General features: G+C 33.1%; 1 protein-coding gene across 1 annotated transcript in view; it reads left to right on the plus strand.

Annotated features, from left to right (window-relative positions):
* HCN1 (hyperpolarization activated cyclic nucleotide gated potassium channel 1) overlaps nt 1-14,846 on the plus strand; it is a 376,109-nt gene that overhangs the window by 198,943 nt on the left and 162,320 nt on the right. The gene's annotated exons all lie outside the window — the stretch shown is intronic.

The following is a 14,846-nucleotide window of genomic DNA, read 5'->3' on the forward strand; positions in this document are numbered from 1 at the left end:
GGTTAAAAAAAGTATGTATACACACACATACACACAAATCCTGGTAGATTTAGAGGGAGAAACAGAATATTTGGCAGTTTCGGAGTCAGGGAATTTCAACACAGTGAATAAGGAAAATTTCTCATAAGGTAAACCATACCAGTTTTGATTCTTATAGTTGTGGTGGTCAAGAATTTGTTTCTGACTTCCTTTCTTTCCACCTGTAAAAGGAACAAGCTGGGTGGAATTTTGTGATGGTGGTTGCATTTAAGAAATTATGATTTTGTAGATGCTGATTCATGGAGCATCTTTCTTAGGGCTGTATTGATGATAAGCTTTGAGAGCTATCTTTTAGTGAACATATATCTCTGTAGTAAGTGCATTCCATCTCATTGAAGCTTCACAGTCCTATGAAATAAGAATGAGTGTAGAGACACCAAGATAGTTCTTTGTGACTCTGAGTGCTATCATGGACCAAATGTACCTAGAACTGAATTGAAATGTCTTTACCTTCAGCTATGACATCTCCTTCTCCATCTCTCTTCTCTGAAGAGCACCAACCATAGCCTGATGTGTGATTATGAATGCAGAGCTTTGGAGTTAACCACTAAGTTGAAGGATGATTCATCCCATAAAAATTTCCATTTTGGGGTAAATTCCTATGTATCAATTTTAAGAGGTAAAATATTTTATCTATGCTTAATTTTTAAAAAGTGAAGATTTATTTACATTATAAATAAATGTTCTAAATTTTTTTTTGGTAAATATGAGAAAAGGTTTGCAATTTTCATTCGAATATTAATTGTCTCAAACATTGACAAACTTACATGTTGCAAAACTAAAATACAAGACTTGGGGTATTGCAGCTTTACACACAGGCCAGTATCTCTGGGGAAGCATTAGAACTGATGTTTACTTCTGTTCTGCATCCATACCTGCTCTGAGCCTTTCTGCACCATCTTGATCATCTCATCTGCAGCTGTGCCATGTTTGCTAAGGCACTCTTAGAAGCTCACATGACTCTTGACCTGGATAGTTTCTTGTGCTTCCTGTGTGCCCCACAGCACCTTGTTCTTTGTCTCTATTTTTTCTGAGCTTTCATCAATGAAGGTATCTGGTGAGGGCTTTCTTTCTGGTTTGCCGATGACTAACTTTTCTTATCTTCACATGTTAAAGACAAAACACACATGGTCCCTTGTCCTTTCTTATGCAGGAATCAATCCCATCATGAGGATTCTTCCCTCCTGATTTAATTTTTCCCATATAAATTTCAAAGAGGAAGCAAAAATTCAGTTTCCTGAATGACCCTTTAATAGGTGATTATTTATAAATTTCATAGATGAATAATAAAGGTTCCAAAATACTTAAAAGATCTTTATGGCAATGTCTATAGCTACAAGAATTTTAAGAATGCTATTATCTCTCTTTAAGCATAAAAATATTGCCTTGTAGCTTTTCTCACATATGATTATAAATATTTTCATTTAAAATTCAATCCTAGGGCTGGGGATGTGGCTCAAGTGGTAACTCGCTCGCCTGGCATGCGCAGGGCACTGGGTTCTATCCTCAGCACCACATAAAATAAAATATAAAGATGTTGTGTCCATCGAAAACTGAAAAGTAAATATTAAAAAATATATTGTGTCCATATTAAAAAAATCTTTAAAAAATTCAATCCTAAAATTTATAATGTAAGTTGAGTTGAATAGGCAACTCAGAAATTGTCTTTGAAAATGGTATCTATTTCCTTTAGGAATTGCTGATTCTTTTTGAAGAGAGTTAAGCAAGGGGTTTACAGAGTTATAACTATAGAGATAGAAAGACTAAAAACACTCAGCCTTAATAGTTTTTTTTTAAATATGCATGTATTTCTCTGTACATAAATCACTAAGCATAATACAAAAATACTATCTTCTTGTCACTCTCATACTACATAAATATACCAAAGGAAAGATGGAATGTGAAGGCTAGAATCAAGGCCAAATTTAGCAGAAAACATGACAATGATCCCAGAGTTTGAGTGCTGGAATAAAGCCCAGATAATAATGATAGTAACCTTTTGGACTCCTCCATTTAGAACTTGTCAAAAATACTGAATTCTATTGAATTTAAATAGTGCCAGCTCAATAGGAATAAGTCCAAATCTCATTTTTTAGAGTGGATTTTGGCACAGAGGAGGTGTTTGTTACAAGCTTAGCCTGTTAGCTCTAATTAATATTGGACCCGGTACTCCTTAAAACACAGTGAGGGTTATGTTGTCAGATTCAATATTAGTGGAGAGTAAGTTTTGGGTTAATTCAAAATAGTCTCAAAAACTCAAATAATCTGTACCACCATAAATGATATTGACAATTGTAACATATGTTTTTAAATTCTGCAAGAGTTGGTATTCAGAATACAGAAACCAAGTTCCTCTGTTTAATAATTTGATGAATGTAGAGCATATGACAAAAATGGCCACAAAAGAAATTTAAACTGTTTCATACATCCGTTATGTGTAGTCAAAATTTAATTAATCACTAGTTTATTTGATACAATCATTGTATAAGCCACCATAACATTATTGGTAAAGAACAGAAGCAGATCTTTCAATTAGTTTCCTTGAGAACTTACAGGAAAGTAAACAATTCAATAAAATTCTTCAGATTTTTTTTTTAAAGAGAGAGTGAGAGAGGAAGAGAAAGAAAGAGAGAGAATTTTTAATATTTATTTTTTAGTTCTCGGCGGACACAACATCTTTGTTGGTATGTGGTGCTGAGGATCGAACCCGGGCCGCACGCATGCCAGGCGAGCGCGCTACCGCTTGAGCCACATCCCCAACCCAATTCTTCAGATTTTTAAAAAGCATCAAGGTTAGTTTCTAGTAATTTTCCCCTTGATTATAATTTTTTGTTTTCTTTCATATGAAATAAAATTAAACGAATGTCAACAAATAGTAGGTTTCATTCATCCATTCTTTTCATTCAACATATTTTTATTCTAATTAACTATGTGTCAAATTCCTTGAGATTCAAAGACAGTAAGCTATGATCCATTTCATCAAATAGTTTATATTTTAATGGAGACAATGGTTATATAATCCAGACTGGTGGGAACAGTGAATCATAAATTTTTCAGATGAGATGACAGAAAAAAATGAATGTGTAGGCACAGAGAAAGGGAAGAAGGTGAGATTTGGTAAATAAACAGATCATGAAGGGTCTTGTATGTTAGACTAGGCAGCTTGGCCTTCATCCAAACTATGATGGCATGCTGTGGAAGATTTTTAACAGGGATGGTGGTGTCAGAAAGAAAATTACAATTGTAGGGTAGAAGATGGCAAATCTAGATAGGTGAGATAATTTTGGAGGTTTTTAAATAACTCAGATGACAGATGATAATTTCCTGAAGTGAGGAATTTGTAATTCAAAAATTTTTACAGAGAGATTTACAGAAATTAGTTACTTGTTGATGGCAAGGGTACAGAGTAAGTCTAACATTACCCTCAGGATAGTTATCTTGAGGATTGAGGTATACTATTCCAGGTAGAAAATGCAGAATGCATGTGGAGTGTGAGCTATTGACATAGTTTTGTGCATCTTCAGGTTGGCTTAATTGTCCATCTTAAAATTAAGAGAATTGTCTTTGGTAGAAGTCAAGTTCATAGAGTATTAGAAGTGGTATTGGAAATTATGGACACATGATTTCCTCAAATGTACACTGGAACACTTTTATCTAGATATACCTGAGAATGAACCTAGGGACACTGGCTGTGAATGACCCAAGAAATGGGAGTAAATCAGAAGCAAGAGAGAAAATGACTTTCAGAAACAGAACACAGTGTCAAGAAGGCGTCATATATAACCTGGTGAATGTGTACACAGGTCATCAAGTGTGGCTTACAAATTGCTCACTGCATTCAACATTGACATGTGCCAGTTTTACTGAGTATAGTTTCAGGTGACAGTTTAGAGGTACTAGTCCAAGATATTTAAAAAATGAATGCAGGGGAAATGCACAGCATGTGTATTTACTTTTCAGTGTGTTTGATAAGTAGATCCTAGTACAGTGAATGGAGAGTAGTTTATGTTCAGTGTATATTTTTTAATATAGGAAATATTTAAGAATGCTTAAAGGCTGGTAAGGGAAAACAAAGAGAATGAAAGGAAGAAAAGAGAAGGCAATTAATAAAGCAAGGTCAATCAACATAGAAAAATAAATGGATAAAATCAGAGGTGGTGTTAAGAGAGAAAAAGAGATATATTGTGCTCCAAAGTATGAAGAAGAAAGAACTGATGTAGATATGTTTGTAAATGACAATATTTTATCAGTAAATTTGGAAGCTAATTATGGTCTTGTGATCAAGATGAACAGGCTTGGCATGGGAGACTCTGAGAGACATATGGGAGAATCAGATCTATGCTACCTGGGTATATGCCAATCTCAGCAGTGTTGAAAGTCTAGTTGATTTCAAAACCATAATGTGATTTTGTAGTGTCATGGTCTCTCTATAAATATGTGGAAGATCATGTGTAGGAGTGAGAATGGAGCTGTCAGTTAACCTTGCAGCAGGTATTTCAGAGAAATATAGCAGAAGAGAAGAGAATTAGCAATCCTGATAAGCTATTGGCTAAAATAAAGGATCTTTGCATTAGACTGAAGAGGAAAGGTAGTTATGCTGAGTAGGAAAAGAAAGTCAGATAGAATAGAACTTTATAAATTAGACATCTCAAACAATGAAAAAGAAAGTTCAGTGAGAATAAGATGATGAATAGTAAAAGCCACATACAGAACAGATAAAGCAAGAGGAGCAAATTTTGCTGATTAATATCTTCAATTGGATAAACTGCAATGATGCAAATGTCTATATGTTATTGTCATGTGATGGAGAATTAAGTACTTCCTCTCAGGCCTTGTCAAAACCTCCTTAATTCTCTCCCTAGAGAGGTATGACATCTACTCTGAGAAAGTGATGTTTGAGCCAAGTCTTGAAGTAACAATAGGTCATGAGTCAGAAAAGGAAGGGATGGATAGAGGTATTATTATTATCTGGAGTTAACAGCATGAAAACAAATGTGGGCCCTGATCAGTCGAGTTGTATACATGGCACCATAGCAACTTTGGTTTGTCTTAATCATGAAATATCTATAGAGCTAGGCTGGCAGATAGCATAACATTGTGGTACAGAGGGAAGATCACTGAGGACCTGTTATGCCAGGCCAAGGGGTTTGGCTTTATAAGGAATCTTTGGTATCTAGTGAAATTTTTAGCAGGAAACTTACATGACCACATATGAATCATATAATTACAATTTTTAATGCCATGTAGACTATATTATTGAGGAAAACAATACTGGATTCTGGATAACTGATAATGTTGTTGAAAAATAATGATAGATTAACTTATAGGTTAAATGAGTGACAAGGAAGCCCAACATAATTTTATGAATGAGAAAAGGATTGGACAAACTGATTCTAAGTTTATTTTGAAACACAAGTGTATGAAACATGAACTATTTCCAAGGAGGAGTATTGGGGAAGGGAAGTTTAGAGGTAGAAAAATACATTGCAAAGGTAAGTTAATCTAAAAAACAACTTATTTACACTTGAATTGATAAATAGTTCATTGAGAACAAATGAGTAGTTCCAGGTAGAATGTGCAGTTTGTTAAGTTGAATTATATAGAATTTTTCAAAAATGACTTGACAATTCAAATGACCAGAAGAAGCACATAAAAAATTTCCAAGAAGATGGCAATTAATACTTTGTCTCTTTGCACTCCAAAGAATTCACATAATTGAGTAATTGAATAAATAAAGGATATACTTGCAACCTGAAGCAAACATGTTCAGGGGACACTTTGAAGACATGAATGTCTTTGAAGTTTTTAACAGGTTGAAAACCAATGGGCAGGGTGACATTCAAAGGGTGACATAAGAGGAGAAAAATCACATGCTGGGATATGTTTCAGAAAAGTTTGAAAAAGAAGTGGTAGTTGTCTGTTCAATGAAATCTTTGAGACAGGTAAAACTTGAAGTGAAAAGGCATATAGAGCAAAAGGCATGAACATAAACAAGGAGCTTAATTTAAGGTTAGCATGACACCTTCATATATGCCTTACACTCTCTGCTTATACATAAAGAATTTGGGCAGGTCTCCATCTATTCAATAAATTAATTAACACATAGTTGAGGAAAGATATGGTTTCACTAAGTGTTAAAAGGAATAGAATCAGGTCTTTGTGTATCTGAGAAAATTATTTTCATTGCAGAATTCTATACTGGGACAAGGTGTCATTCATTAGAAGGGAAAGAGAAGGAGATTCTCAAACATGTACCTACTTCCATAACTAATCCAATCTCACTTCATAAAGCTATAATTTAATAGGTGGGTCTGCTCCAAGATGTGTTAGAAGGAACAGCAATTAAGATAGACCTGGGGCAGGTCCAAAGAAAAATGAGTACTGATTAAAACAGGTGAGAGATCTCTGGAGAAGAAAGTGTGTGTGTTAGTGGGAGGGAAGAAGTGGGGGACGCCATGAACAGTTATGATCACAGCACTTAACTTTGTAATTTTGTTCATAGCAAATGTTTAACAGATGGGTTCTGATGATAAGAAAAATCAAACTTTCAAAAATCAGACTTAGTACTTTTAAGGATCCTTCAATATATGTTAGTTCATGCAATGTACTTTTAAAAATTATAATGCTTAAGTACTTTCAACACTTCAGGTAGTCTGGAAAATATCCAGATGCACTATTATCTGAATTGATAGAACATTGTAATTCACTCTTAGCTCTGGAAGATGTCCAACTAGTGGAGCTGAAATTATGCCATTTTCCAGTAGATAATTCTTACTCAAGCGTTTCGTGGGTTGCTACCAGCATTGCTAACAATTGTTTATTTTTCAAGGTTTCGTTTTCTTTGGGGAGAGTTGGACTAATATGTTTCTCTCATTTATTAGATTTATCAAATGGCAGAATGTGTGTGTGTGTGTGTGTTTTCCACCAAGATTTCTAGTTCTATTTTATTGGCTTCATGCCAAAATCATGTACTTAGTGATTTCTATTGGAAGGCAAATGACAAGACAGAGTGCCAGTGCAGCTTTTTCTCCACTCAAATAAATGAGTATTTTGACTTGACTGGATCATCAGGCCAGAAAAACAGGAGGGTGTGCCAATGCATGATGTAACTTTGATGGCCACTACATAAAGTATCATGCTGAAGTATTGTTTTCATCTTCACAGATTTCTTTCTCTTCTCTCCTCTGTTGACTTCACCTGGCCAATGGTACAATCACTAGTTTTCACATAGCCTTTTTGGAATGAAAATGATGAGAATATGCTGGGGAATGCTAAAAAGGACATTGTGCGATTTATTTAAATGACCTCCTTTTTTCTTCTAAAGCATTATTTTTACTATTATATTTTTTAATTTATTTTGTTTCACCAGCAAGTTTTAAGAGTAATTGCTTATATAAAGGAGTTTTTAGGTCAGCTTTATCTCCCATTGATAATGCTTAATATTATTTTGGCATTGAATGTCTGCATTTTTATTTTAAAAATCATATTTTTTTTAAAAAAAATTAAAGTAAAGGATATTACAGAATTTTGTCTGAGAAATAATTGTCATAGTCTATTTCCTGTTGCTATACCAGAATACCTAAGCCTGAATAATTTAAAAAGGAAAGTAATTTTAAAAGGAAAGCGAAAGGTTTACTTTGGCTCATGGTTCTGGAGCTTGTAGAACACGTCACTGGCATTTTTTCAGCCCATGGTAAAAGGGCCTCACGCTGCTGCATCAAATCATGGTGGAGAAGAATAGGAAAGGGGACACGTGTGGAAGGAATTCTTGAGAGAAACAAAGAGGAAGAAACTTTAATCAATTTCATTTTCCCAAGTACTAATTCATTGAATTTTCTTTTTGAACATTCTTTTATAATTTGATTTCCTTAATGTGTAAACTACTTCCTTAATTAAATTAAGCACATGAGAGTTATGCTTGCTCTTTTATTTTTCACTTGCAAGATACAATAGAGATATTCTGTGTTACTGCATTGTCCTCATGAAAGTTAAAAAGACACACAAGCAGCTCTCCATGCCCATGGATACCACTCCCACAGATCCAACCAAACTATATTGAGAAAAAGAACAGACATTGAGCATCAACTATACAACCCTAGGCACTGTGCTTGATGGCTTTAACAATTCATAGTTGTTTATAGTTTGTTACTCTACTGCTAATAGCTTGTAGTATAAACCATATATGATATGCTACAACTGGTCCTTTCATTATTTCCTACCAAAATTGGCCAAAGATTTCATAATATAGTATTTTCTTATATTCCTCTTAGTAACACATGGTCTTTGATTTTTCACAGTAAAGCTAAATGAAGAGCAATTTTAAGTACATATATCTAAAACATTTGGAAAATGTTTTAGATATATGTACTTAAACTTATATGTAAAACTATGTATGATCATAAGTGGCTGTTATATTATACCATAAGAATTTGGTACACACACATGTACACACACACAGGCAGCTTCATTTTTAAAGACATGAAAGATAACAACTGCCTTCTACTCTAAACTACTTCTGTGAGTGTTTAGTTGTTATGACTATTTAAGTGCTATCTAGCTTACTGAAGATTGATATGATGAAACTTTTCTTTCTTTATAGTTCCAATGAATTTATATATATATATTCATATCTAATATATTTATATATATTTATATAAAACACCTAGGAAGTGAAGATTCTTTTTCAGTTAAAACTGTTTTTGAGGAATTGTGAGATTTTATTATTTATAAATAATTAAGAGATAAAGAGAACATAGACAATGTAAGTAGTTATTGTAGAAAAAGCAATTTGGTAAAATTATAGAAATATAATATTGCCACTGTATTCAAGAATGTAAGTGGCTGACATGTTTTAAGTTTTTTTAAAAAAATTGTTTATATAGTAATTCATTTGTACTTATGCATTTTATAACAATGTGTGAACATAACTATTAGAAGAGAGTTTGGATTTCACCATAGATTGAGCAGGTTGAACTTATTGATTGACTTATGAAGAAGAATTATCAGATTAATACCAAAAGATAGGTAGGAATGAATTTTGAATAAAAGATAAGCATGTGACTTACCTCTGGAAAACAAAAAACTTTAAACTGAACTAGAGAATAATAATCATGATCTTTGGGGAATTGAGAAGAGTTGACAAGATGGTGCTGGGAATACAGAAATGAATAGACTACTGCCTAGATCCTCACCAAGGTTGTTCTCCTCTAAGAATATTTAGTAGCTGCAATCTAGGCAGTTTCCTCTCTGGTAATCTTTCATATCAAATATAGAAAGTAGCTGTTTGATTAATAAAATCAATGCACAGAAAGTGCAATGGAAAAAGAGACTTTAATTAGTGGAGATATGTATTGTATGGAAATGGGAAGTTGCCAGATGCCAGCAATGGGAATACTATGGGTAATGTAGCCAAATGGAATGAACAACAAAGAGAGAAAGTTGCTCTTATATCTGCACACATAATGTGTGAACATACCAAAAAGAGCTGCAAAATGAGGGTACTCTGTCCAGAACCTAAGACTTTTGAGGTATGAGACATCAAATCTACTGTTGAGGAAGCACCTAGAGAAACCTGGTCTTTGGTAAGGGATGTGTGTGGTAGGGTCAGAAGTCTTAGGGAAAGCAGAGACCAAGAGAAATAATTTTATAAAGAGATCAGGGCTTTGGGAATTAATTGGAAATGCAGGAGTTTTGGGAAACACAGTGGAAAGAAAAATCCAGCAAAAAACATTCAACATCCTGGAGATGAAATAACAAATGTGAGAGGCTGGGGAGTGGATAATTGCATTTGACCAGTGACAGAGGCTTAGATATTTGATATGTTCATAATGTTAATTTTTGTACAGATTATACTAACTCTAGTGTTATGTTAGTGTTATTCAGATAAATATCCTAGAAAGGGTTAGGGGTCTGGAAAAATTTTATAACAGCAGTCTTCACAGGCTTTGTTCAACGATATCACTAAGAGTTTCTTTCACGTACCAGGACTTTCTACACTTCATACCTTAAGCATGATAGGACAGATAATATGAACAACATCCAGGGTAAGATTTTCATAAAGTGTTAATAGGGCTCTTAAGGTACTGATTTTAACATTGATGAGAATGAGGACATATTGAGCCTTCAATACATGTTAGCAGTAGGTCTTATTCTGAAGGCCCAATGTTTTTCATATTCTTTGTCAAGATGGCATACACACCCACCCCCACCCCAACACACACACTAATATCTATCTATACATTAAGGTGTCAGGTGAATATTTACAAAGAGAAACAAAAGAATGCAATATTTCTTTGAAACCATAAAAGGTTTATTGTGCTTTCATTATGAAATCCCATTTATCCTTTCTCTTTCCATAAGTTGCTGCATGTCACCTATGGTGCCAGTTTTTTCAATGAGATCAAGTTTGTAGGCAGTAACATTGGTTTGGATGTGAGTTTATCAACTATGAGTGTACAACTTAGATGAAAAACTTTAAATATTAATTAATTAATTGTATTAACTAGTTGTTCAGTATGAGTAAAGTCACAGATATATCCCATGAGCTACCCTTAGGCTTTTAAGAAGTGGTGACAATAGATAAACTAAATCATTTTTTGAATAATCTGACCATCCACAGATGGGTGTATTTCATAAGGATGTCATTTCATTCCAAATCTGAAGTCATTAGATCTCAGCATTTAAGTCACATATATTAATTATAAGAGCTCAAGGGACATGGATTGGGTCTAGGTACTATATACACATTTTCACGTATTCATCAACATGATATTGTACTCATTAGGATGTTGTTTTTTCACTTAGATAATAAAAATATAGATACATAATTTGTACTATTTGAAATTAGCTAGAGTTAAAATAGCTTGTTTATACTTCCTCCAAGGTTAGACTTTGGGATGCCTCCCAAATCTGAGATCACTATTGAATACATAATGCTAAGAGCCATAAGGAAAATTCATTGTGTGATTAATTATGTGAGTATTTTATGTATAACAGTTAGTATATAAATGTAAAACAAGTGCTATATACTGACGTTGTGTTGGTGGGAACAGAAGTGGGATAGAATATCGCTCCCAATCTAGGAATTATCCTGTTGCAATAGTTTATGAAATTACATGGAAACAAAACATTTTTCTAGTAGACTACAAAAGGTCTTATATCCTTATTAACTTCCTCTATGAAAATGTTTCCTATGCAGCTATGTTTCTCTGGACAACATTTCTAATATAGTAAGGTTTTCTTAAAGAAATTGAGTGAATAACTTCTAACACATGTAATTTAGTAAATAATCTGAAATAACTTAAGATTTCATTTTAAAATAATCTACTTCCTTAAAAGAATATAGAAAATGTGAAAGGTCAACTTTATTAAGAATTGGCGTTCATTCTCCAGAACTTTCCAGACTCCACTCTGAAATGTGATCACTGAGTGAGGGCTGCTGCTGGTAGGCTTATAATTTGTAGACTTCAGGCAGAGAATTTCAGATAGTTATTGTTTACTTCAAATAATTGGACCAAAAGGAGGTAAGTTTCCTGCTAGATTCAGTACTTTACATTAGGCAGCCATGCCACACATAACTCACAGCTATTTTTTAGAAATAAATATGAATACAGAATTATGTTACTAAACTGAACATTCTAAATCTGTGGTGGCTTTCTTTTGCTACATTATTAGTAAAAATTTTTTTTCAAAAATTTTTTCACTATATTACTTTTAATTTAAAAATGATGAAATTGATGGTACAGTTTTTATTTATAAATTCAATGATCAAGAAATATTGGAGGGAATAACACCAAAAGGAATTTTATGTGGGTTTGCCAAATACACAATAAATAAATGAAAATTATCTGAGAGGAAAATAAAATTCTTAATGCTATAAAATACTTTGCTGTGTTACAGCTTTCTGAATATCAAACTGTGTCATCTGTTGCCTTTAAAATCTCAGGACCCTCCATCTTACTTTAAAGAGGATTTATGACACTACGTACATTCCTACAAAGATGGATTGTTTTACTCAATTCAATTATTTTGTCCAAATGAAGATTGTTTAAATGAGTTAATGCTCATAAAAATCTACCATACTGAAAAAGAAAGGTAGATCTGGTGATTTTATAAAAGTGAATTAACATATGTACTGTCAGTTTACTGTTAGTATGCAAATATTAAAAATTCTAGAATTTTTTTTTACAAAAATATAGTTTCTAACTCAAAATATCAATTTTTTACAGTGTTTTCTTTAACCTATTGTAGATAATTTCTCAAGCCATGTTGTCTTTATTAAAAGATATACCATTCTTTTGGTGAACTATACAACATGTAATTTTATTTCAAGATGTTTATGTGTATTTATTCCTATTTGTAAATTTAAGTTATTAATTCGTTGTTTTAAACAAGGTGAAATAACAGCAGCAGAGAAATTTCATAAACGTTTGTTTATTAGAACTTTATAGTTATACATAGTTGATCAGTTCATCACAACAAATTCATACATGCATAGAAATTGATTTCAGCTCATGATCTCTCCCTATTCCTTCCTGCCCTCCCGCTCCTTTTGTCCTTCCTCTACTAGACTTCCTTTCACTCATCTATTAATTTGTATTTGATTGGCTCCTTATGTTATCCTATCCTTTCTTTCCCTTTTCCTTCATTTTATTCTAGCTTTTGCATATGAAAGAAAGCATTTGAACTTTGAGTTTCTTAGTTTGGCTAATTTCGCTTAGGATGATATTCTCCATTTCCAACCATTTACTGGCAAATGCCACAATTTCATTTTTTAATGGCTCATTACAGATATATTCCTGTAGTATGGACGTGGATATATTGCTGTAGTATGCCAATATTAGAACTTTGGAGAAAATACTAAGGAATGGGTATCTGAGTCATATGGTGGTTCCATTCCTAGCTTTTTGAGGAATCTCCATAAGGTTCCCAGAGTGGTTGTATTAGTTAGCAGTCCCACCAACACTGTACAAGCCTTCCATTTTCCCTACAACTCCATCAGCATTTATTGTTGTTTATATTCTTGATCATTGCTATTCTTACTAGAGTGAGATGAAATCTTAGTGTAATTTTGTTTTGTACTTCCCTGATTGTTAGAAATGTTGAATATTTTTTTTCTGTTGGCTATTTGTGTTTTTGTTTTTGAGAAGTTTCTTTTTAGTTCTTTTGCCCATTTTTTGATTGGGTTATTTGCGTTTTGGTGTTTAGTGCTTTGCTTATTCTGGAATTAATCCTCTATTGGAGGAATGATTGGCCACGATTTTCTCTCAGTTTTAGGCTCACTGTTCATGCTCTTAATCACTTTCTTTCCTGTGCAGAAACTTTATAGTTTGATGGCATTCTACTTACAGATTCTTGATTTTTTTTCTTGCACTTTGGAGGTCTTATTAAGTCAGTGCCAGCACCTATATATGGAGTGTTGACCCTATATGTTCTTCTAGCAGGTGTAAAGTTTCTGTTCTAATTACTAAGGCTTTGATCCATTTTGATTTGAGTTTTGTGCAAGATGAGAGATAGGGGTCTAGTTTCATTTTTATACATAGAGCTATTGAATTTTCCCAACACATTTTGTTAAAAAAGGCTTTTCTCCAAGATATGTGTTTGGCACCTTTGTCAAATATTAGATGACTATTAGTAAGTGGATTTGTCTCTGTCTTCTAGTCTGTTCCATTAGTCTTCATACTATTTTGATGCCAATACCATTGCTGGTTTTGTTACTATACCTCTATAGTATAATTTCACAGTTGGTATTATGACACCTCTTGCTTTTCTTGATTAGTGTCACTTTAGCTATTTTTGGTCTCTTATTCCTCCAAATTAATATAAGAATTGTTTTGCCTAATTCTGTGAAGAATGTCATTAACATTTTGATGGGGATTGCATTGAATCTGTATTTTGCTTTTGGTAGTAAGGCCAATTGAACAATATTGATTTTGCCTATCCAATAAAATTACAGATATTCCCACTTCTAAGGTCTTCTTCAATTTATTTCTTTAGTGTTCTGTAAGTTTCATTGTAGCGCTCTTTTACCTCCTTGGCTAGATTAACTCCCAAGTATCTAAATTTTTTTGAGGTTATCACAAATGGGATAGTTTTTCTGATTTCTTTCTTGGCTGAATCACTGCTGAATACAGGAAAGCTATTAATTTATAGATGTTGATCTTGTGACTTCCATACATTTCAAAAGAGAAATATCACATTCTGATTCTATTTCTTATAACAACTAGAAAATGAGTAGATGTAAATGTATAGCCAGATATATGTTCCCACCTTTAAAATTTCAAAGAAAGATCTTGATTTGTCATATTCATTGTGCTTTCTGAAATAGTCTGACCTACTTTGATAGCTTTTTATGAAAAATTGATAAAAATAGTTATAACATTGTTATAAGTACGAATGTTTTTAAGGCAACTCCACATTACTTTTAACTTAAACATCACTGTCCATCTTCAATATACACAGTTAAAGAAGTGTTTTCATTCATAGCTGTTAACTGCAGATTATTCTCAGTCTCACTTTATATTTTTCAGTTAAACTCTTTGCTTATAGTTTTCAGTCCTTGAATATTTTTTTTTGTCTTTCAGCAAATTGAATAACTTATGTTTTAAAGTATCTTTACTAACATGAGAAGAAAAATAGTATATAAAAACTGTTGGAAAAAGAAGTTTTCTTGAAAGCATCAATTTCTTTTTTTTTTAAAGAGAGAGTGAGAGAGGAGAGAGAGAGAGAGAGAGAGAGAGAGAGAGAGAGAGAGAGAGAGAATTTTTTTTAATATTTATTTTTTAGTTCTCGGCGGACACAACATCTTT

The sequence above is a fragment of the Spermophilus citellus genome, assembly GCF_964194105.1.
Source record: "Spermophilus citellus genome assembly, chromosome: 1".
NCBI lineage: Eukaryota > Metazoa > Chordata > Mammalia > Rodentia > Sciuridae > Spermophilus > Spermophilus citellus.